This window comes from Papio anubis, chromosome 2 (genome assembly GCF_008728515.1).
Source record: "Papio anubis isolate 15944 chromosome 2, Panubis1.0, whole genome shotgun sequence".
Lineage (NCBI taxonomy): Eukaryota > Metazoa > Chordata > Mammalia > Primates > Cercopithecidae > Papio > Papio anubis.
In genome coordinates, this window is record NC_044977.1 from 76,048,106 (window position 1) to 76,072,746 (window position 24,641).

At 41.1% G+C, this 24,641-nt stretch overlaps 1 protein-coding gene across 5 annotated transcripts in view; it reads left to right on the plus strand.

The window, feature by feature from the left end:
* PRICKLE2 (prickle planar cell polarity protein 2) overlaps positions 1-24,641 on the plus strand; it is a 354,301-nt gene that overhangs the window by 212,770 nt on the left and 116,890 nt on the right. The window contains exon 1 of one of the 5 annotated variants that reach the window (XM_009200390.4): positions 179-9,868. The exons of 3 other annotated variants lie outside the window; for them this stretch is intronic. The gene's annotated coding sequence lies outside the window, so the exon portion shown is untranslated. Of the gene's footprint in view, positions 1-178; positions 9,869-24,641 lie in introns of those variants that run through there. One more of the 5 variants, XM_009200389.4, reaches the window with a different exon arrangement.

The window sequence follows — 24,641 nt, forward strand, 5'->3', positions numbered from 1 at the left end:
AACTCACCACATACAAAGGAACCACAGCTGACTTTGTAGTTCTGGCAGAGACCTAGAAGAATGCTCTTAAAAAGCAGAACTGAAGTACAAGAGAAAAAAGAAAAAATAGATACATGAACTTTATCAAAATTAAAAACCTTTATGCCTCAAAGACACTATCAAGAAAAAGAATATACCCCACATGATGGGAGAAAACATTTATAAATCATATATCTAATAAGGGACATATTCCCAGAATATACAAGGAACTTTTATAACTTACTAATTTGGAAACACGTATGCCCAATTTTAAACTGAGCAAAAAATTTGAATATACATTTCTCCAAAGAAGGTATGCAAATAGCCAACACACATATGAAAAGATGTTTAACATGATTAGCCATTAAGCAAATGCAAATCAAAACCACTATGAGGTACTACTTCATACCCACTGGGATGACTATAATAAAAAAGACAATAACAAGTTTTGGTCAAGATATGAAGAAATGGGAAGCTTCAGGTATCTCTAGTGAGAATGTGAAATTGGGGTAGCACTTTGAAAAACTGTTTGGTGGTTCTATGAAGTGTTAAACCTAAAGTTATATAACCCAGCAACCCCACTATTGATATGTATCCAAGGAAAATAAAAAACATGCACCCCCACAAAAACTTATACATGAATGTTCATAGTAGCATTATTCATAATAATAAAGAGTGGAAACAATCCAAATAGCCATCAGTTGATGAATATGATGTATATCAGTACAATGGAATGTTACTCTGCCATAAAAATAATGAAATTCTGATATAAGCTACAGAATGAGCCAAAAATACACTAAGTAAAAGAAGGCAGGCACAAAGGGCCACATATTATGTGATTCCACTAATATAAAATGTCAAGAATAGGCAACTCTATAGAGACAGAAAGTAGATTAGTGTTTGCCTAGGCCTGGAGCAATGGGGTAAGTGGGGAGTGACTACTACTTACTAGAGGGTTTCTTTTTGGGTTGAAGACAGTTTTAAAGTTAGATTGTGGTGGTGGTTGTACAGCCCTATGAATATACTTAAATGGGTGGACTGTATACTATATTAATTATATCTCAATATAACTCTTCTTAAAACAATCTAAGGAGAAAAATAAAGTAGGGAATGGTTTGGCCATGTTAGGAAGATGCAGGAAGGATGACAATTTCAGATAGGATGGAAAGACTTAGACCTCACCAAGGTGACATTAGACTTGAAATGGTGACAGAGCAAGCCACATGACTTTCTGCAGGAGAAATATTTCAGACAAGTGCAAAGACCAGGAGGCACACATGTGCCTGGCATGTTTGAGGGCCAATGTTCATGTAACAGGAAGGGAGAGAGTAGCAGGAGATAGTGTCGGAGAAGCAATAGGACCTAGATCCCCAGGGACTTATTCTGAGATGAGCTGCATTACCAATGTAGTCTTGAGTAGAAGCATGGTATGCTGTAATGTTTGTTTTCAGAGAATCAAAATGACTGCAGTTTTGTGAATAGACTGAAGGGGAGCAATAATAGACTAGGTAGGAGGCAAGAGTTGATGGTGACTTGGAACTTTATCCAGGAGAGAAATGGCAGTGGCATCAACCAATGTGATAATAGTGAAGGTGGAGGAGAGATGTTGGATCCTGTGTATATTTTGACAGTAGAGCTAACAGGATTTGCCAAGGACTGGAAAATGTTCAGTGTCAAGGACCAGATAGTAAATGTATTAGGTTTTGCAGGCTGTACATTCTCTGTTACAATGACTCAACTCTGCCATTGTAGCATGAGTGCAGCCATAGATAGCACATAATGAATGGTCATGATTGTGTTCCAATAAAACTATTTGCAAAAACCTGAAGCAAATCAGATTTGACCTGTGGGATATAGTTTGCCAACCTCCTCTGGATTAGATGTCAAGGGTGAGGGATGGATCAAAGGTATTTTTTCTCATCCACTGGAAGTGTGGAGTTGCCATTAACTGAGATAGCAAAGACTACAGAAGGAGCAGATTGTGGGGGATATGGTGTGGACTCAATTGGGAATTAAGAGATGGAGATGTGACATAGGCATGTGGTCTTGAGATCATGGAAAAGGTCTGGCCTTGAGTCATCAGCCTAAAGGTGTGTTTAAGACCCTACCCCAGACCAGAGAAGCAAATGTAGATATACAGGAGTCCTAGGACTGAGCTGCAGGTTCTCCAGCATTAAGCTGTCAAGGAGATGAGCATGAGCCAGCAAAAGAGCCTGAGAAGGAGCAGCCAGAGGGTAGGAGGGAAAGCAGGAGAATGTGGCATCCTGGAAACAAAGATAAGAAGTGTTTCAGTGAGTTGAACTCCATCCTTTCCTTTTCCACTCACAAGAGTATGTTGGAATGCAAATGAACAGAGAGATATTCTTACAGGAATAATCCTGAATTTCCTCTAATTTCTAGACTAAAAGAAGCATTGTCAAGCTTTTTATTCAAGAAGTGTTCATTAGCTTTCAGGCCACAAAGCAGTTGAATAGAGTGGTGAGCCACAAAAGGCATGGTCTCTGCTCTTAGGCTGCATAGAGTCTGGTTAGTAAGAGAGAGACGTTAATCACATAATCGTTAACATTGACCAAGGATGGATCATCATAACTAACCAAGGATGTAGAACTGTGAACCAGAATGAGAGTTCTAAGGGAAAGGACACACATCTAAGACAGCAACACTATGTACTCTTCCCTTGTACAAAGGAATTGATCTAATCTGATGGCCCAGGGAAACTTCTGTATTTTTCTGCTTTTAGTAATACATTATTTCCCACACTTCACACCCTAATGGGAACACACCTGTTTTTTTGTTTGTTTGTTTGTTTTTGTTTTTTTTGTTTTGTTTTGTTTTTAGAGGAAATTTGTGATCCTCTGAATTAAAGGAAGGAATATGGGTTTTGTCATCAGACCCAAGACCAAACTTCAGCTGTGGACCCCTGCATTATTCTTTTATCCTCTTTGGACCTCTGTGTCTTCATCTGTATGATAGGGGATAATAAATGCTACATTTTTGGTTTATGGTGAGGACTAAATCAGATAAAGTATGCAAGATGTCTGGTATGTCCAGTCCTCATCCCTTTAGAAAAACAATGTGTCAGTTTGTACATCTGTGACATTTTGTAATAATAATTTTTATTGAGCAGATGTTTGGTGCCAGTTTGCTACCTTAGGAGGCAGAGAGTTTTTAGCCTTTTTCTAGGATATCGTTCATTATGCCAATGTTCTCTTCCAAGAGAAATGTGTAGGAACCTGCGTGTCCGTATTTAGGGAATATTGAAAAACCAGAGCATCCCTGTACAGTTCTTTGTTGTTATCCTTGTCCTTTACATAAAGAAAATTCAGATTTCAATTCAGCTGTTTAATGAAAATTAGTAGTTCCCAAAACCTGCCATAATAAGTGCAGTTTTCTTTGTCTAAGAAAAAACCATTTGCTAGCACATCATGTCAGTTTAACAACATTTTCATGGAAATGTGCAGTGGTATGCCTGGTGAAATCATTGATGCAATCTTTAATCTTTTTGCGGAGAGGGAGCAAAATCTTTAGCACTCTTTCATTTTGATGTGCACAGTCTAGCCTGTCCATATTTCTCATTTTAATTAATGTAATTAAAAGAGGATGAAAGGCTGTGTTAAAATGTTGTGTGTTAGATTATTGGGATCAAGAATAATTAAAATGTATGAAATGTGACAGATTCCTAAGATGATAGGGAAAAAGGAAGGCCCCTTTTCTGAATTTAAAGTGTACCAAATTATTTTTCACAAGATTTAGAAATGTCCATGGATAAGAAGCATTTATGACATGGAATCTTCACAAATGGACAAGACAGAAGGCTTGAGGGGGTGCTTGTCCTTATGTTATCATGAACAATTTTATCATTTATGTTTGCAGCTCTCCTTCCTGTTGCCTTCTTTGGAAACGAAGTGGAGAATAATATTGATTTAACACCTACTACATGCTAGATACTCTACAAAGTACTTTATATGCCTCAGTTCATCTAACCTTACTGAAGCCTTTGATAAAGAGATGTCTCCATTTTATAGATGGTGAAACAGAGGCTTAGAGGTGAGGTAGCTGTCATCTGCTAGGTCATGCTGCTAGGAGGTAATAGAGCCAGATTTGAATTCAGGTCTTTTTTGTTGGACTTTTTCAATGATAATACTCTGCCTGTTGCAGGAGGCAGATTATAAGTATGGATTAGAAATTGGCTAGAAACTGTTGAGGATAACTCTTATGAGCATTTCTTTTTTATGAATGTAGCTCCACCTTTGTGAGTGCCTCATGCATCTTTACCTATATTATAGAAGCTTCACATGTTTCAAATATTTCTTTCTTTATGGTCACATGGGTTGCCTGTTGTTGCTTGAAAGTTAATTAAAATTTACAGTATTTTCTTTTTCTATCTTCTGAGGTAAAACAGATGCAACTTTGATCTCTAATACTCATTTAGGACTATCATAGTTCTTTAAATGTTAAACATTCCTTTGTTTAAAGACATTATGGGTTTAATAGATTATATTTTGTTTAATGTCTTTACATAGCACAAATTAAAATGGACAGCTATGGCAGACATTACTGGGGTCCTCCATTGTCTATTTTCCTTGTTCTTTGTGAGCATACAGTTCCCAGCCTCCTTGCAGCTGGGTGAGGTCATGGGACTAGTTTGACCACTAGAAGTGATATCATTCATCTCCAGGCACCTAAAATCCTCTTCAGTTCACTCTTCTGCTGTTGTTGTAACTTGGAAATTATTCACTGAGATCACAGAGGCACAAGAAGGAAGCAGAGTAGATCCCTGAGTCACTAGTTAGAATGGAGTACCTGGAAAGCCTCTGGACCTCCAACTTTGCCTGAGAGAGAAATCAAACTTTCTTGTGTTAAGCCACTGACATCTGGAATCGTATGTTACTGCATCATCACCTATGCTAGGCCAACTTACATGACAATTCTTCATCAGCCTCTTCTCCCACATTTACTTTATTAGACTTTGAAATCTAAATGTCAGGATTTCTCTTGAGTAAAATATTTAAAAGCATGCACACACACAAATGCACACATTTGAAAAAGGAAACCTTATTAGATGAGTGGTTTGAAACTTTGATAATATCCCTTACAACAATTAGAATGTCCCAATAGAAGGGCCAGAAGGTAGTAATCTAAATGAGCTAGGATGAGTGATGTCTATCTTTTTAAAGTTCTTCAAAAACTGAAACACTGTCATTTCCCTGAGTGACCCATGTCAGTTCTTATCTCAATATTCAGAAGTCTTCCTTAGGTCCAAGAAAGATTTTAAATGACCTAAAGTGGAATTGAGGACCCTCTTCAGGTCATTTAAAATCCATTCCTTCTTATTTTATACCCATAGAAACAGAAGTTTAAAACTTGTTCATTGCAGCCTTCGTCATTACAGCTCTTCATCTAGGAGGCCACCACCCTTGCTGTCACTTACCGCTTCCCTTCTGTAACCTGACCAGTACCGATGTACTTGACCTTTCCCTGTAATCCTCTAACAAGATGCTGCCTAAAGCTGGCTAGAATGGAAAGATGATTTGATTTTCCAGCATGTGTGGAGCTGCCTCTTTGTTATTACCTGGCAATGTCATGTTTGTGCTGCTTTGCTGTCTTGTGTCCATGCAGACATCTCTTAATTCTGCATTTGTGTTCATAATTTTCCTTCCTACTCATGTTCTTCTTCCTGCCTGGAACACCTTCTCCAGCAGAAGGTGAATTTGACTAAGGTCAAATTTTTGCAGCCTTTTTATACTCTGGATTTTGTGTCATGCTTAGTAAGGCCTTCCCCCACTATAAAATTGTGTTTTAATTCTAAAAATGTCAAAGCAGTTTTGACCTTGAGCTTGACCCAGATCATACTTTTCCTGATTCCTGATCACTGCTGCCACAATTAATTTTGTCTTCCTTGTCCTTTCTCCTATATACTGTAATCAATTATGGTCATTTGTATAAATATCCCATCATTCCACCTAAACAGAAAGTTCTGAAGGTCGACAGTTGCATCCTTGTCTCCTAACAAGACTGTCCTCCACAAATCCCTAATAAACATTTGGTTGAGTTTCTCATATGTATTACCTGTTCTTCCCTGCCTTTACTCGCAGGAAGTTTGCAGTCATGAATGTGGAACTTCACTGTTTTTTAGAAAAACAATATGAGTTTTGTTCCTATTTACCAGGTCTCTGAAATTTTTTAAGTAGTTTTTTCTCACTTTGTCTAATATCTACCAGTATAATTTCTAAAAATCGTCATTAGAATGGTCTCCAGGATGAAAATAATGACCACAGGGAATTAATGATCTATGGATTTTGTAATTTTAATATTCTGCATAAGTGTGATGCATAGATATCCAGCTTCCTCATCACCAACTGAGCTCACAGAGCATGTGCTACCAGAAGGACTTGGGCAGCGTGCTTTTGTGCCATCCCTGTCTTGAATGCAATTAGGCCTTTGAGGACTCTGCATGCCTCCTACCATAACACACACCCCATTCTACTCTAATTGCCTACTTAATTGTCTTCTCTCTCATTGCCAAGCTCTTTTAAGGCAGGATCCATGTGTATCTTGGTCACCATGTTGTCCCCAAACCCTAGCACAGTGACTGGCAAATAGTAGGAGCTTATTTAATGAGTGAATGGATATATGAATGAATGGATGAAGCATGTATTCATCTCAAAAATATAGTTGTCTTGTCCTGGTGTATAGTTTCAGAAGAGGGGCCCCACCTCTTGGTCATTTTTACTCCTTTCTTTCCTAGATTCATAGCAATTCAAAGCATTTGTATTGTGTCATATGGAAAATGGCATATCAGTGACTCACCCACATTAGATGGAACTTTGAGATGTGCTCTTAGGAGTAAAGATTTTATAGTCTTCCCTTTACTGCTTTCTCCCCACCTTTTGAATTTTAACTGGTCAGTTAACTACTTTGTGCTGAAGTCAATGGTGGAAGCATGATTGCTTCTATTAATATTACTAATAGCTAACATTTGTTGAGTGTTTGCTATGTACTAGGCTCAGTGTTAAATGTTTCACATTAATTCTCATTGGATTCCCCCAACGGCCCCATGAAGGTAGGCACTATCATTATGCCCTAGGTTACAGGTAAGGACCTCAGGCCTCAAGTCATAGAGCTAGCAAGTGTCAGAGCCAGAGTCTGACCCCATTTTAGACTCCATGTTACGTTGTTAATTCTTATGAAATTGGTAGTCACATGTCACATCTGTTCCAGGTAAAGATTAATCTCTTGCTGTGTTTCAGCTGTCTTTATTTCATTATTGATCAGCTGTGAATTGCCTCATATATGACCATGCTGATCATGGGTAGATGAGAGAATAGTGTACCCATTTTTAAGAAACTGAGGCATGGAAAATTGAAGTGACCTGTTCATGGCCACACTGGGTTAGAATATCACTGCTTCCACTTGGCTATTGGGGACCCCAAACTGTTAGATTTGTTAATTGACTTTTTGAAGGATATTGAGGTCTAGGGAGACCATCTGCCTCCCCACACACTCTGAGTTCTGTGTGATGGAAACTGAAGGCTGAGTGTTATTCATTTGATTGTATTTTATTTCTCTTACTGAGAAGTTATTCCAGGTCTCATGATTTTCACCATGAAAAGTCTTCTGGGAACTAGAGAGAAGCATTCTGAAAGAAGTTATTAAGCATTATTAATACAATTACATACAACAAAAGACATAATTTAACTTCCCCACATCCAACAAAGAAATTCATTTGAAGCTTCAGGAACTCCAGCTGGAAGGGCAGAGCCCATCAGAGTGGGTTCCCCAGGCGGGGGAGTGTGGGCAAGGAGCCATGCTAGCTGCTTTGTCCTTGGGGACACTTCTGTGCATGATGGAATATTCCTCTCTCCCAGCCTCCCCAACCTTTCCCTCACCCTTCACTTTCGCTCACAGTGCTTCCTTATCACAGGCACAGAGTCTAGAATATTGCCTGGCTCTTGCCTCTCTCCTGGCCCGGGATACTGCACAGGCAGCATTGAAGGAATATATGATTTTAAACAATTAAAGATGACCATGGAAATACTCAGATGCTAGGAACAATGATCCGCCTAGTAGATAGTATGCCTAGGTGAATTTTTCTGACTTCATTCAAAATATCAGAAATAGCTATTGAGTATGTGATATTGTGTTAATCTTCACCATGGTTCTATTCAATATTTTACTTTCTTTAATTGCAGTAGCCCATAAGGTCCTTGAAAGCAGAGACTGTGTTTATACCCAGTCTTTAGAGCTGTGCATGGTATACAGTATGTGCTCAGTAAATATTTATTGAATGAGTGAATGGTACAAATCAGGTTATTGAAGATCCCACAACTTAAGTTACTTGCCTTACATTGCTAGCAGGAAGGAAAGGCAAGGTTTGAACACAGGGCTCTCCAAATGTATAGATTCCTTTCTTCCAGATTGCTAAGTTAGGCCTACTAGTGGTGTAGAAAAATGGAGATTGGAGACCCCAAAGGTTTTCAACAAAAGCTCCATCTGAGGTCTAGGAAATGCGGGTTCTGATCCATCCTTGCTGAAATCCTCGTGTGAGTTTAGAAAAGTTATTTCTCCAGTTGTCTCCATTTTCTAATCTGTAAAATGAGGAGATGGAAGCAATGTTCTCTAAGGGCCTCAGGGTCTTCAGATGCCCCTGGGAAGGTTTATGCTTTGTCTTCTTCTGCATGCACTTGGAATTGGGGTAAGGGGTTAGAGGGCAGCTGACTAACTCACCATCCAAGCACGTGAGGAAAGGAGTCACTTGTGCTTTATTTCAAGGTGCACAAAAACTCAAAGGCGACGTAGTCTCAGGCCAAAAAACAAGCAACACCCCAAAATGAAAGTTGAAGAGAGAAGAGAAAGAAAAAAATTAGAAAGGAGAGGCATTTGAAGGCTTGACACAGCATTTAATTGAAAAAAAGAGTGCTCTGATTCCACTCCTAGGTTGCTGTAGCATATAATCTGAAACAGGCGCTCAGGTTGATAATTGTGCCCAGATCTGATCCTTGGCACATAAGAGCATAGCTTTTAAGAAGAAAAAATATAGGCATGTGTCTTTAAAGCCTCTCTTCTTATATGTGATTTTTTCGTGCTCATTTGGAGGTTGCGTAGCTGGGCCTTTGCATCCAGCAAAGGCTTCCTTCCCCTCTCCCTGGCTTGGGGATTATTGATTTGGAAGGCAAGGCTAATTTACATGTAAATAAATCTCAGCACTGGGCAGCGGGATGGGACGTCCAGATGCCGTGACTGACTTGCTGACATCACAGCTTCATTAGCATGCGGAGGATGCAAGCACTGCAACAGCGACTTCTCAGGCACCACCAGCAGCGCCACCGACAGTTATTATTATTTTTTGACCGAGCAGCACATTTCCTGGTTCAGTGGCTTGAGCTCTGTGAGCAGCTGACTAGTCGCCCCGGGTCTGGCACAGGATCAGCTGGTGACGCTGAGGCTGGAGTCTGGAACTTCTTCCTTCAGATTGTCATGAAGAAGGGGAGTTAAGAGGAAACTGGGGGTCCTCGGGAAGGCGATCTGAGCACTCAGGCTGATCCAGAGGAAGAGTAGAAGTCATACTTTTTTTTTCCCTGCTTGGTGAATTCCCCAGCAGAGTCTGGATCCAGCAGTGCTGTTTTCCCCGAGGGAATGTGGAACAGCTCGGCTTGAGTCTGCTGCCAGCTTCAGGAAGGGTTCAGACTGTAAAGGGGGTTTGAGGAGAAGATGCTTTGGCTGCCTGAGGTCCTGCTTGCATTCTTAGAAGTCAGACCCAGGGAGAAAGTGAACTGGGACAATTGACAAGCTCCAAGGGTCTGGCAGAAGCTTCCTCCGAGACTGGGCATTTCATCCTCCCTGGAGGTGGGTAAGAAATTTGCTCTAATTCACAAATTAAACAGCAGCGTATTTTCTAAGGAGGATGAGAAAAGCCAGATCTAGGGCCTTTGCATTGGTGGGGGGGATACTGGGCTTCATTTTCTTGGCCAGGTAGCATTTTTGGTGGCCCTCTGACCCCTTTTGCCTTTTCTATGCTTATTAGAAAGCTCGATTGCAAAGTGTTATGTCACAGCTCTAGGGAGTCCTGAAAAAAATGCTTAAATCTTGGTGCTTAAGAAGAAGCAGCGTTTCTCTAAAAGTCTAGCTTTCTTTAAATAACAATAATAATATGGGGAAGGGGGCTAACAGACCAAATACCTGATAGTGTTCATGCACAGTAGTCTTTTCAACATATGATGTCAGAAACCATTAGGGGATCTGAGGAACAAGGACTTAGCTGAGACTTCCAGGTAAAGAAATGGCTTTCAAATTATTTAGGTTTAATTTTAGACACTGCTTTCAGATTAGAAATGGTGACAGAGCTTCAGAATATGACTGCATAGCCTGGCTAAAACACATGATTCGGTTTGCCCTCTACGCTGGGTTTCTTGAGGGAGTGATCATAGTTAGTTCTCCTCACTCTTGGCTTCTTGAAAACCAATCATAGCATTACTAATTTGCCATGGAGGTCTTGTGATGAAATACAGATTTTTAATCCCATGGTTTTTTGTTATGCGGTCTTGGACTATGCTGGGGTCCAGTGGGACTTCTATGAATCATAAATAATCCAGGCTGGGCCAAATCGCACCGAGGTTAGTGATCCATGCCAGATGCGATGCCATCCGCTGGTCCAAATGTGGCTCTTGTCTAACTTAGGCACATAGATTATTTCCCCAGTGAGAGAGTTCTGCTTCCCATATCAATGCATGTATGAGCACAGTCAGGGGAGGGCTCCAGTGTGCCATGAATATGTAGACATAGACTGCCGTGTACTGAATCTGCAGCTGGTAAGGCTGTGATTTGCTTCGCCTGCACATCTCTTCCCAAAGAGTGTTTTAAACCATCTCAGTGAGACTTAAACTAAACGAAGCTGCCTTGCCTCTTTGCTAGAGGCCAAATTGGCTGCTGTAATCCTGCTCCTCAGAAGGCTTACTGCCTGCTGATGGCTTTCACAGATGGGTCGGGATGAGTGTCCCCAAGGGCTCCAGAGTAAGTCACAACTTTGACATAATTACCGTATTTTGGAAATTTGGATTTTAATGCCTCCTTGAGTGCTTATAAAGGTTTTGCCTTTCCATCAAATGCTCCTTCCCCTTGGGAATTCTGTTTTTAATGTGAAAATTAAAACATACTGGCTCCATTGGGCATCTCAGTCTATAAAGATTCACGGGGCAGCCGGAAATAGTAAAATAGCATTGTTTGAAATGGTGTGTTTATAAAGATTTACCCATGCAATGTGAGGGAAAAAATAGAAATAGAGGAAGAAAGATGCATTTATGGAAGCTTAAAGAATGAGAAGGGAACTTAGAGGTTAAACAGCATGAGATGATATTTATCCAGGGCTCAGACTTTGGAGTTGGAAAGAGCTGAAGATACTTAGAGCTACCTATTTTTTCCAGTAAAGTGGAGAGAGCAATGGAATCTATAGGTAGGGTGATAGGTGGAAGGATTTACTGAGATGACCTTTGAAAAGCACAGTGGCAACCACGTAGTAAATACTCGGTAAATATTAGCTGCTATTGTTGTTTTGTTGTTGTTGTTCCCATTTTGTCATTATCATTGTAAATATTGTTGCTAAAAAACATGATAGTATTGAAAAGGCAACATATTCACATCCGTTTGCCTGCAGAGGGGTTTTGCTAGCAGAAAAGATGCCATCTCTGGTACTGTTACAGCCAAACGATTCCCACTCAAAGAAACTTTCCACCCTATTGATTGAGTTGACAGAATAAAGTATATTATCCAGAACTACTGTATTTTGCAGAACTGAAAGTGACCAGCTGGTATAATGAAAATCATTTAGAACTAGCTGGGGCTTAGGCAGCCTTAAAGAAGGCATTCTGTTTTGGCAGCTGACAAGTTACATGTAGAAAGCTGTGGGGTCCCGGTTGGAATCAATGCATTTCTAGATTTCTCTTCTGCTTCAACTATGCATGTGAGAGACAGTCCTTTTCTTTCTTCGTTCTTTTCAGTGCAGACATTGAGCATTTTCTTCTCCATCCAGGGAGGCCATTGGATACGTGCTTAACCTGCTGGTTGGCTCCTCAGAAGTTCCAAGGCTGAATTTTTGCCACCATCTGGGTGCCTTCAGCTTGTGGGTTGGCTACTAAGGGAAAGGAATAGGCCTCCCCTGCCTGCCTGCCCACCCATGGCCCAGTCTGTCTGCTCTTGTTTTGTGTCACTGCCATGGTACAATTTTGCCAGGCTTGTGGTCTGCCTCCTTCATGCCAGTGGGCCTATTTCTATCACACAATTGGACTACTGTTTCTCTCCCTTTCCTCCCAAGATCTTTCTTTCTAATTTAGGGGAACTCGAACTCTGACACAGGGATCTGAAAGACAAAGGTGGATTAGAAGAGTCAGAGGAGTCTGCCGTAACATTCTTTCTCAAGAAACTCAGAACTGGGTGTTGGTCATTCCTGGTTGCTACTGATCTTTAGTAGAGTTGTGTTTTGCGCGGAGAATAATATTTATACCTTGACCATAGCCCACCTCCCTTACCTCCTGATGGGATGTGTGATCTCAGGAGAGTTACCTGACCTCTCTGAACTTTGGCTTCCTCATATGAATATTGGAAATAAAGTCCCCTGAATGCATGGGATTGCTGTGAAGATAGCGGCTATAATGCCCTTGCCCAATTCCTGGTACTGACCGGATGTAGAGCATATTTCCCAGTTAATCCCAATCTATGAACAACAGGGGGCAGTAATTTTAATATTTATTTAACAGAGAAACTGAAGGCCAATAGAATTAAATTAGAAATCAATAACAACAAGGTATTTGGGAAATCCAAATAAAATGACATAGCAGATGACAAACCTTGGTACCCTGTCTAGTGCTTCTTTTAATAAACATCAATTCCAAACCTTCTGAGTTTGAATAGGGCTCAATGATCCAACTGCACTGCCTGCCTCGAATTAGCAGAAACCTCTTTATTTAGTAGCCCCGAAGCTGTGGTCCTTTCTTCTCTGCTGTCTGTAAAAACACACAAGAGTCAAAAGGCTGTGTCCCTCAGATAGGAATTCTGGGTGGCATTGGGATAAAGACTTTCTTTTGTGCTTAAAGACCCACTGAAACCTTTCTCTGTTCATTCCCTCCATGATTGTGGTGCTTATAAACAGGGAACTGCTGGTGACCATGAGCTATTTGCAAACTAAGAAGCTTGAGGATGAGGTATTGACGAAATCTGTTTTCTTTGTTGATGCTTTTGATTGACATTTGCCCCTTTGCTCTGTCTTAACCTGTAAACATTTAAAATGAAATGTTCTGGTTTTTATGCCGTGTGTGTGTGTATGTATGTATGTTTGAATCAAGCAGGGGTGAAGATCTCTTTTGGGAATTGAGTCAGTTGAGTTTGGAGACTTGATTTTCTTTTTTCTTTGGCCTATTGTCTGAGCAGTTTATTATTTGGCGTCTGAAAACCATAAGCTTGCTTGTTGTGTTATTTCCCTGGGGATAAGGCAGAGGAGAAAAAAAGCAAGGCTGGAGAGAGGGGAGAGAGTGTGTGAGTTTGGATGGAGCTTTAAGAGGAGGGGAGGGAAAGGAAGACAGAATGGAGAAGCAGCTGGGAGAATATCAGAGCAATTGCCAATCCACCATGAAAGTGCAAAGCTGAAGGTTCCCTTTGGGCGAAGTTGCAACTCAGAAGGCAACTCTGTTCTCCTTTAGCTAAAAACTCCTCTCCCCATCTGTCCTACAAAACTCACAGCGAAGCCATTTTAAATCCGAAAACCCTCCTTATGACTAAGCACAGCACATGTTTTCCACTAGAGCACCATGGACCATTTCTAAAAGTACATTAATTAAAAGGAGCATATTTTCAAGTACAATATGAACCTGCCTTTCCCTGGTGAGTGTAGGGGGTAAACTTCAGTGCATGTTTGGCCATGAAGTCTGTAAAGATCAAATTGACTAAACCAAGCACTCAGATACGAGTGTTGACTTGGAAGATGAAACCTAACACTCCAGAGGGCACAGAATCCAGAGATGTCGCTGGTTGGAACTGGAGGCATGAAGAAAATCAGGGCTGGCCTCATTTGACAAAGCACTGCCAGAGTCATGCTCACTCAGAACAGCAGAGTGAACCCACAGGAGGAAGCAATAGTGGGCGGTGGGGGGGGCCATCTCTGATAGCTCCCTTCTTCCTGGTGCTAGTGTTTGAGCTGCTGTATGTGTTTGAGCTGCTGTTTGTAAGTGTTTGGAGCACTGAAGGCAGCACAGGAGCCCTTTCTTTATCTCTTCGGACATGGAGAAAGATCCACTTCTGGTTGGTATGTTTTCCAACCCAGCATCCAGCCTGCTTCAGGTGATGGGAGACTGACTTGAGTTGCCTCCATTCCTCTCACACTGGGACTGCTGTTGGCTTCAAGTCACCCTCCTCTCTTTGACTCCTTAAAATGAAACCTTGTAAATATTTTCCAGCCCCATCCAGGGTTAAGGGTAGCCAGGGCAGAAATTCTTAGCATTTCATTTCAACTGGGCAAGATGCCAATTTTTCCAGCTCTTTTCTTGGCATCCATTCATCAGTTATGAGTCCTTAGAGATGCCTGCTCATGAAAGTTCCAAGACTTAACTGAGAAACAGCCATATTTTCTATGGTCACAAAATCTGGTAAGGTTTTAAGGTAACTGTTAATATAGAAGGCAATGTATGTTTTGGGTGTCTATGTATCTGTTATAGTCTGTGGTTAATGTTGATGTGGATGTATGATAACTGTCATAGACTGAGCGCCTACTGAGTGCTTGCTATGAAAGATGCTTTATGTAAACTTGCCTTGTTAATTCTTACAGCAATCATGCAGCTAGATATTATTGGTTCTATTTAGTAATTGAGAAATCAGGACTCCTGGAAGTTAAGTAACTTGTTCAAGCTTACACAAACAGTAAAGAGTAATGGTGGGATTCGAACCCAGGGTAATCAGAGTCCAAAGCCTGTCCACCATTCTAGGCTTCTTTATACTTTTCATTATAATGTCTCCTGGGGATGTTGTTTATTTCTCTTATATAGTTCCTTTATGAATCCCTCATTTGAGAAACACCTCATTGTTTAGCCATTGAATTAAAATCTCATTGGTTGATCTTTGGTAAAGTTGGAAACACCCAAGAGAATATGTCAGACTTGAAACAGAACATAGTGGTGTCTTCACCTTCTGCTTTTAATGTGACTTTTGGAATGAAAGTGTGAGATTGCTTGGAAAGTCAAAAGACACCCTGAGATGAAAAGTAAAAACTGCAGGCAAGTGGAAGAAGTCCTTTGCTGGACTACAGAGAACACAGGGAATTCTTCTGGTCTAAACTTGTGGCTATGGGGAGACAGACCAATGGGAGTTTGGAGAGAGGGAAACCAAGCTTGTTGCTCTTGGTCGCCAGTTGTGTGCACATCAGGTTCTAACTAAAATGTATGTTTCCCTTTTCCAAGCCTCAGTTCTTTCATCTTGAACATGAAGGTCCTAAATCAGGTGATCTACACGTTGTCTTCCAGCCATGACCTTGATGAGTGCGAACTTTCAGAATGAATTCAGCCTCATCAGGGAAGGAGTGTAATTTGCACTGTCGGCCGCTTTTGGCGGGGAACTAAAAGGTCAGGTTTTAGATCAGGACCTGACTTCTCTGTGTTGTGAATATGTGCTGGAATATGAGAAGTGGTAGCCCCCCGGAGAATGACGGGAAGCTTCCTGGAAGAACGTCTGACCTTTGGATGCTTTGCACTAGTGGAAAGGGGGTGGCAGTGGGCAGTGTGTCGGTGCTACTCGTTCACTTTCAGAAGCTCTCCGGGGCTTTGTTATGTATGCAAGCATCCTACAGAGTGCTAGAGACCAAGGCTTCTCAAATTTAATGTGCATCTACCTGGGGGCGTTGCTGAAATGCAGATTCTGAATTTTTAACAAGCTCCCCTGGGATGCTGATGCTACTCCTTCTAAACTACCTTTATAAAAGGCATAGAGGAAAGAAAATTTGACTAAATTCAAGAGGTCCAGAGTCTAGTTCCAATTGTTGCTTATTTGAGTAAACCTCAAATAAATCACTCAGCTGCACCATGACTCAGTTTCTCCATCTGCAGATAAAATAATATCTACTATTTAATGATTACTGTGTGTCAGGCACTGTGTTCACTAGGTGTTCACTGTTTTATGTGCTGTGTTTTACTTGATCCTTACGTTAGGAGGCAGGCTTTGTTACCATCTGCATTCTGCAGTAACTCAGCCCAGAGAGGTTGACTAACTTGACCGAGGTCACGTAGCTAGTTAGTGGCCAACTTGGGATTGGAATTCATATCACCTGACTCTGGAACCTTCACAACTTATAGACATAATAGATGTGAAATATCTTGGGACTTACTGTGTGAATGTGTATGTAATTATATGATATGTACAATTACCAATATTTCAGGTACTTGAGATTGTAAGAAGTAGATGTTTCCCAGATGAGGTTGTATTGTGTTTAAGTAAAAAATGTTCTGATTTATAGAAATTAAAGTAAAAGGCATTGTGAAGTTTCAAAAAGCGCAGGTGTTTGCTCCGTTGTCACCTGGGGTGGGGAGGAAGTGGTACATGAAAGGAGTATTCTGAGGAATGGGGGGTTTTGGTTAACTGAGGTTTTATTTTAAATTAAATCCCAGTTCATTATCCGTCTTGGTTTTGTAAATTTGGACAGTATGACAGATACCTTTTCTGCCTTAATAGGAAAAGCAGGGTTAGCCCAACTGAGTATGTCTTGTGATTCAGGCTATGGCAGCCATGCAAATTATTGTCCTGAAAATGAATCCCAGTGATCCTATTTTGTAAGGAAGCCAGAAGAGGTTGATTGTGAACATTATCAGAGCTTGATATTTGTCACCTCACTAGACACCAGGCTGTTTGGACTTCACTCTTATAGATGTCCTGACCATATGATTAGTATGTCAAATACCTGGCACCTATATCACCATACTCCAGTCTCCTTTGTTCACTTCAGACCTCACAAATAATCGACACATTTTTTCTGTCCAGCCCCAGTGCATCCTCAGAGTCCTTCTCAACACAGCACTGGAGGCAGCCTATACCCATGAGTTACAGTTGGCCCAGGAGATTTACCCTACATGCGAACTCAACCCTTGGATACCCCCGGAAGTTGGTTCTCTTTTCAGTTTAGTAAGTACGTATTGAACACCTACCAACAGCCTAAGCGTGCTGAAATGAAACCCTATTTTCCATTCACTCTGTATTTTATTTGTTCTCATGAATGTGAATGTTCTGCAGGCTTACTGAAAGGTTTAGTTAATTACTTAATGGGTACACTGTACACTATTCACATGATGGAAATACTAAAAGCCCAGACTTCACCACTACGCAGTATATCCATGTATCAAAACTGCACTTGTACCACCTAAATTTATACAAATTAAAAGGAAAGTTTAATTTTTGGTAAATTAAGGTTTTAATATTCTTTTTTTCTTTCTTTCTCTGTAATATACATCCTGTTGTTCTGAGTAATACCTCAGGACTCCTGTCCCTTTTCATTACCAGTGATGTAGGTCTTTCTCCAGGTCTCCTGCTGTGATTCTGTCAGAGGAATACCTCCTTTACAAGGGGCTGTTTTCTGTAGGCATCCTCCGGGCAGTCCAGCCATTGGTTAGGTAGTCAGGGGATATGAAGCGCGTGCTCCTGGCTCAGCAACTGCATAGCCCTCAGCTAAAGCTCTCCCCTTCCCCTGACGGCTTATCCATCAAGAGTCAGAACTTCATTTAAATCGCTGCCTGAGTCGATTACTCACTTTTGAGTTCATCATCTCAGAAGTTGCCAGGAAAGCCTGTCAAGACTAGAAGCTTGCCGCTGACTGGAAAGATGACACCCCCCCACCCTTGTGTCCTGTGCAGGTTGGGCCACTCCGAAGGGCCTGCCTTATTAGAAAAGAGGGTGAAAATGCACAGCAAAGAATTCACGTGCTCCTCTCTCAACAGGAGTGTTGATTCTTGCTAGACTGGCTTCTGAAAGGGGAATAAGTAGAAAGCAGCATCATCACGGGGCCTGATTGATCGGAAAGCTTGAACCTGCCTTCTTTTCACTGTGTCAGTTTGGCTGCCTAACCAGCTGCCTAAACACTCATGTTGTTTGCCCTTGTAATGCTTAAAAATGATTTTAAACCCTGCACCACTGAATTGCTAAGATGCAGCATCCTAAATGGTAACTATGATATCATGTGCTATTTTGAATTTTTAAAAGAATGTTACAGAGAGTGAGAAATAGCAGTTGAGCATCTGCGAGATGTAAGGCGCTGACTTTGGCCCTGTGGGTAGTTTAAAATATCACAGCCGGTCTTTTGCACTTAACCAGTTTTCCAAACAGGTGTTTTTAGCTTAGGATCCCTGGACAGCAAAGGACCAGACATAATTGATGAACTCTGAAATTTAACGCAAAATTTTCTGTGAATGTGTATATGTCCATTTTTTAAGGGAGAGGATCCCAGCTTTCATCAGATTCTTAAGGGCATCAAGTCACCCAAAAGGTTAAGAACTGCTAAGTTGGGTGGTAGGTTGTTGCAAACTCATCCAGAGAATTCTCTACAGGTTAATGTGAGACTGGAAAAAAGAAATGTTCTTCTGCCCCAGAGAAATGCAACATTTTTCTACATGATTACCCAGGAGCTAATGTTAAACCCTGTGGAGCTAGAAGGAGAGAGTTACCTGATTTTCTTCCATTTTATAGATGAGTAAATTGAGGGTCGTGGTCTCAGATGCCAAAGCCACAGGAGTTCTTGTTGCTTCTCTCTCTCACTTTTTATTGTTCACTCAACAGTTTAACAACTTTTTGAACATTTGCTGTGTACTAGGCCAGAGTTTTTCAGTATTTCTGTACTTGAGGCATTCTTTCAAATACTTGACATTTTGCAGTACAGTAACAGAATTAAATTACTACACTATAGTTATGGTACATTCTCAGCAATAATACATTTTTCTCTACCTCATCTTAAGTTTTTGCAAACTTTCATTTAATTGAGGACAAAGGCAGTCTTTCTTTAATGTGATCTTGGCCAAACACTACTCATCGTGTAGTTGAATCACACTCTACATTTTTGACATCATTGTAGCAATATACATTTTCAGTTACTGTAAAAAAAAATAAATATGAAAAATAAAATTTACACTTTGGTTATATCTTGTTTGTAGCCCACTGGTTGCAGCTAGATTTCGGACTAAGTATTAGAAAGTCAAAATTTCAAAGAGCTACTTATTGAATACTTATTATTGTTATTCTAGATATAGGATTTTTAAAATTTACATTACAATGGGAAAAGGTATTATAGACATACCAATAAAAAAAATGGCTTCTGATGTTAAGGAAAAAAAAATTTAAAGGATACTAAAATGGGGAGAGTATATGAGAAAGGGAGGTGGGCTGTTTTTTATATGGTCCTTGGTGGAGACGTCTTTGGTTGATGATGGGAACAGTGAAAAGCAGGCCAGCTCCTGAAGTACTGAGGGAAGGGTCTTTTGGGCTGAGGAGCAGCTACTGCAAAGATCCTAAGAGAGGGACAACCTTGGCAAATTCAAAGGACAAATAAAGGCTGCTGAGGCTGGAGCAAGATGGGGAATAGAGTAGAACAAAATAAATTTGGAGAGAGAGGAACAGACCAGGTTATATAAGGTCTTGTAGGCTATGGTTAAAGAGTTTGTGCTTCATTCTCATTGTTGTGAGAAGTTAATGGCACATTTTAAGCAGGAGAGCTGAGTGTTATCATCATTGTTTAAAAAGCAAACAGTGGTGGAAATTAGATTCTAGAAGGGCAGGCATGGAGGCAGGAAATTAAGAAGTAAGCTATTGTAGTAGCCCAAGCAGGAGGTAATGGTGAATTGGACTAGGATAGTAAAGACAGAGTTGGTAAAAAGAGATAATGAATAAATGACTAAGACTCATCCTGTGCACCAAGGAAGTCCACGGTCCCGGCTCCTTGTTGTTCGTTTCATCAACTATGCTCAAAGTGTGTGGGCGTTGCTACATCTAACAGGCTTGGGATACAGTGTGGGGGCTGGGATGGAGGAGGAATACATCCTTCAACCAGCACCTTGTCAAATCGGAGTATAACAAATTTTTTAATATTTTCAAAACCTTACTCCTGTAGACCATGTGAATCCAATTCATCAAGGGCTTCTTTCCAAAAAATCATGAAACCAGGAAATGTTGTTTTCTTTCTGTGTACCTCCCTCCTTCCTTTCACTGCTGCAAGAATGAGGAAGCAAGTTGTAACTCAGAACAAAACCACAAAATCCTTTCCATAGATCCAGCTCGAATCAGGGAAATCAGCATCTCACTTTTGCTGCCTGTCCCTCCTGTAGAAAACCCTGAGAATTTTGTTTGTTTGGTGTCTTTCTTTGGACTTGACTAAAGCCAGGTCTCTCCTGAAAATAATGTCTTTCCCTGTTGTGTCTAACTCAATCTGAATTGAGGGGCTTTACATCCAGCATTGGTGTCTGGTAAACCTCCAGTCGCTCGATTCTCTTGTTTCGCAAGTCCACTGGGGTCGTCCGGAGCCTCTGGCCTCGTTTGCTGAGCGACATGGATTTCTGGGAAGTTTTTGCCTCCAGCCCTTCAGCACAGATATTAAAGGGCCCCTGTCAAGTTTCGAAGGGTGTGACCATTGCCAGAATCCCCACAAGCCAAGCCCCTGAGGGATTCCACTGCCAGCTGGCTCACGTCCATACCAGAGATGGCTGAATTTCTGTGGTTCTCTGTGCATGGAGCTGGCCCAGTTCCCCTGGATGAAAGGCGGCCTAATATAAACTGAAAATGTTATTAATAAGCAGCCACTTAAGAATTTCCTATGACTTGCCAGTGATTCGGGGGCCTCTATGTGAACACGGAAAAAAGCACAACTTGTTTTACATGGATTAAGGGACCAGGGCAGCCAATCCGGAGGGGCTGCCAAAAGGTATTCAGGTGTTTGGTGAAGGGCTTTGGGTAAGTTCCACAAACTTTGAGGCTTGGTTGTCCTGTCTGTAAAATGAGAAGGATAACCATAATTTTCTTCTCATAGTGTGGTTTGAGGATTAACTAAGAAAAGCATGGAAACTGTTTGACACAGAGCTTGGCACATACTCAGAAAATGTTTTCTGAAAAAAAGTGGAGAAATCACACCCCAAAAATGAAGCCAAACTGACCTTATGCCCCTGAGCTCAGGGGAAAATAAGTAAACTTAAAGTTCCAGATACCTCTAGCATTCAGTAGTAACCACAGTACTTGGCTTCTCTGAACTTCACTTTCTTCATCTATAAAGAACCCCTGCTCTTCTGACTAACCTTGTAGAGATTATTGGCGATTCAAAAGTTACATGAAATGAAAGGGCTTGGTAACTCTATAGTCCTTGATTCATCCAACAGGTCATTAATTTACTGTCTAACCTGTCTGCCTTATTGCATCTTGGTATGAAAAGAAAGTCATGGCCGGGTATGGTGGCTCACGCCTTTAATCCTAACACTTTGGGAGGCCAAGGCGGGTGGATTACCTGAGGTCAGGAGTTCGAGACCAGCCGGGCCAACATGGTGAAACCACGTCTCTACAAAATACAGAAAATTAGCTGCGCATGGTGGGGCATGCCTGTAATCTCAGCTAGTTGGTGGAAGGCTGAGGCAGGAGAATTGCTTGAACCCGGGAGGCGGAGGGTGCAGTGAGCCAAGATTGCGCCATTGCACTCCAGCCTGGGCAACAAAAGAAAAACTCCATCTCAAATAAAAACAAACAACAACAACAACAACAAAATAGTCATTAGTATGACCTTGAAGAATTAAAAACTTGGTCAAGGATACATAATCCTTTGATAGGGATAACAATAAAATTACCTTGCTCAGTTCAGCACACCTTTAAGTTTACATTAAGGATTTGGTAAGACTTATCAAAATGAATTGTTCACCACCCATCTGTTTTCCATTGATCTCTTTCCATCCTAACTGGAATAGATTAGTAGGGTCTAGATTGACTTCTAGAGAACAAGAACCCTAACTACTTTTGTTTGTTTGTTTGTTTGTTTGACTTTGTATCTGTAGACATAGGGTAGGATCTAGCACACGGGCACATTGTCAAGTTTCATTATACCATGAATGTTGTATATATTAAGTTGTTAAATCCTAATGGCAACTCACCGAAGTTAGGATTTGAACCCAAGTTATTGTAACCACAGAATCTAAGATCCTAACCCACTGCGGTATACTGCCTTTAAGTCCTTAGGGAATATTTTATGCCTCAGATCTTGTCTATATAAGTTTAGCCAACTTCATCCACAAAGAAGGTAGAGACTAAACAAGTACTTCAGCAGGTGGCATGGAAGAGAAAAGCAAACAAAGAGGTGTTTTGTGGAGTCTTCTGATCCTTGCCTTGAAGTTTGGGGGTGAGGTGTGTTAGAATTCAGTTTTCATCCATTTCCTCAGAAACTGTTCCCCCAAAGGATTTACAAGGAAAGGAAGGGGTCTTAGAACTTGCTCTGATAAATGTCCAATGAAGCAAAAATGTGCATGCCATAAAATCACAGGTGGCATGTAGACAAAGTGAAGTGGAGAAACATATCTAGAAGGAGTCACCAACTCTATCTACCTTGGTTTATTCTTTGCAGAGCAGCAGGTCTGACAGCCAGCTGAGGAAATCAGAGCTTTTCTAGATACCCCACAGCCTTGCACAGGGATACAGTGATGTGGGGATGCAGGTAGTAGTGTTGCCATGGAGACACCATCAGTGGCCAAGCTCTTCTCCTTTGAGGGCTCACTCCGTCTACTCATCACGAAGTTGAATTAGCTCTCTATGTGCTTGGTAGGCGATCCCTCACTGGCTTGTGAATGCTTTTAAAATAAAGCTAAAACTCCCTCCCAGCTACCACCTTGTTACCGTCCTAGACTGCTGTCAGCATCTCAGTGACACCATGTTCTGTCCCCTTCCCATGACTTTATTTGCCTGTTAGGAATCCTCTTTCATTATCTTTTTGCCTAGAAACTTCTCCTACTCAGCAACCTTTGGCTCCAGCTTCCTCAAGGAGGCCTTGCCTGATTTTTCATTAACCAGGAATCTTCTGTAACACAGTGGCTGACACATTAATGATGGCCTAACAACGGAGATGCAGTACCAACCACTTTCTTTGTTTTAAAACTTTTTATTTTGTAAAATTGCAAGGTCAGTTAGATCAAAGTTACAAGAATAGTATAACAAACTCCCAAAACACCCTTCTAGATTTTTCTGTTAACATGTTGCCACATTTGTGCTGCTTGTTCTCTCCCTCTTTTCCTCTCTCTCTCCACACACACCGTCATATACACATAATATTTTTGTTGAACCATATGAGAATAAATTGCAAACATCATCCCTTATCTGTATGTATTTCAGCATCTTTCTCTTCAAAACAAGAACATTCTTTTAAATATCTTTTTCACAAGAACTCTCCACTTTGAAATTTATGGTCTAGATATTTCTGGCTATGTTGTTGTGTCAGATAGAAATTCCTTTTTATTTTTTAACCCCTTGCAACACCTACCACAACGCATGGTACATAGTAAATGTTCAGTGAATTATTGTTTAATAAATGAAGTTGACTGCCACAAGTATTTCAGCATTGCCTCTGTTCTGCCTTTTGGACTCATGGTTCCTACTGCTGTAGAAACTCTACCTTGTTGCTTGAGCCTACTTGTCTGGCCTGTGGGAGAGGGCAGAGAGCCCCAAGGAGTGGTCTTCAACCTATGGCTGTTGATAACTGGTGGATAAGTAGCCCTACTTCCTTGACTCCCAAGGGGAATGTATCTGAGAAATGTTCTGTACTTCTCCCATAGGTCCTCAGCTGAAATGAGTTCTGGTTGCTCAAAGCTGCTACCTGTTCATTAACTTACCCTCTATTTGCATCCTACCCTTCCCCACTTTCATTCTTCTGTTCCCTGTCAGGCCTTTTTGGGATCATCTCCCGCAAGATTCAGATATCTTCCAAGAGTCTGATTCTGGGGAAACCCAATCTAAGATACTGCCCCTCGATGACTGAGACATCATTCCTGCAAATCACAGTACAGTAAGAGATCTTTAAATTATCTGTTTCCAAGCAAAGTCACCCAGGAGGCTTATTTTTAAAAGGGAAGGCATTTCTGCTGCTCAAAAGTTACAAGATAAATTAGTCTAAAGTAGGACACTGCATGTAATTCTTCATTGAAGCATGAATTGGCATATTAAGAAGAGGAAACTACTGCCCCTGAAAATTACCCTGTACCAACTTCAGTAACCCCTGGGAGAGAGAAGCACTTCTTAGTGCAGATGGCCAGAGCCGCTGGAGCCCAGCCGGAAGGGAAGGAGTTGGATAGGACCAGGCAGCGTGGTCTTGGCACTCAGCACACACCAGCCTCATACCCAGCTGGCCCCGTCACAGTCTCCGCCCTTGAGCTTCTGTGTTTATTAGGAAACCATTTTTCCTTTCTCACAGAGATAGAAATCTTGCTCCCAGACATGGCAAGTGTCAAGGTTCATGCCTGGGTCCCTCATTCAGATGGAGTGTTTGCCAAAAAAGGGGAAAAACAAAGTATTGTGACTAGGGGGAGGGAGTTAAGGAGCCAGTAAGGCTGCAAATAACAGGATATGCTGACGTCTGGGTATCAAGGCAGAGGGATATAGAA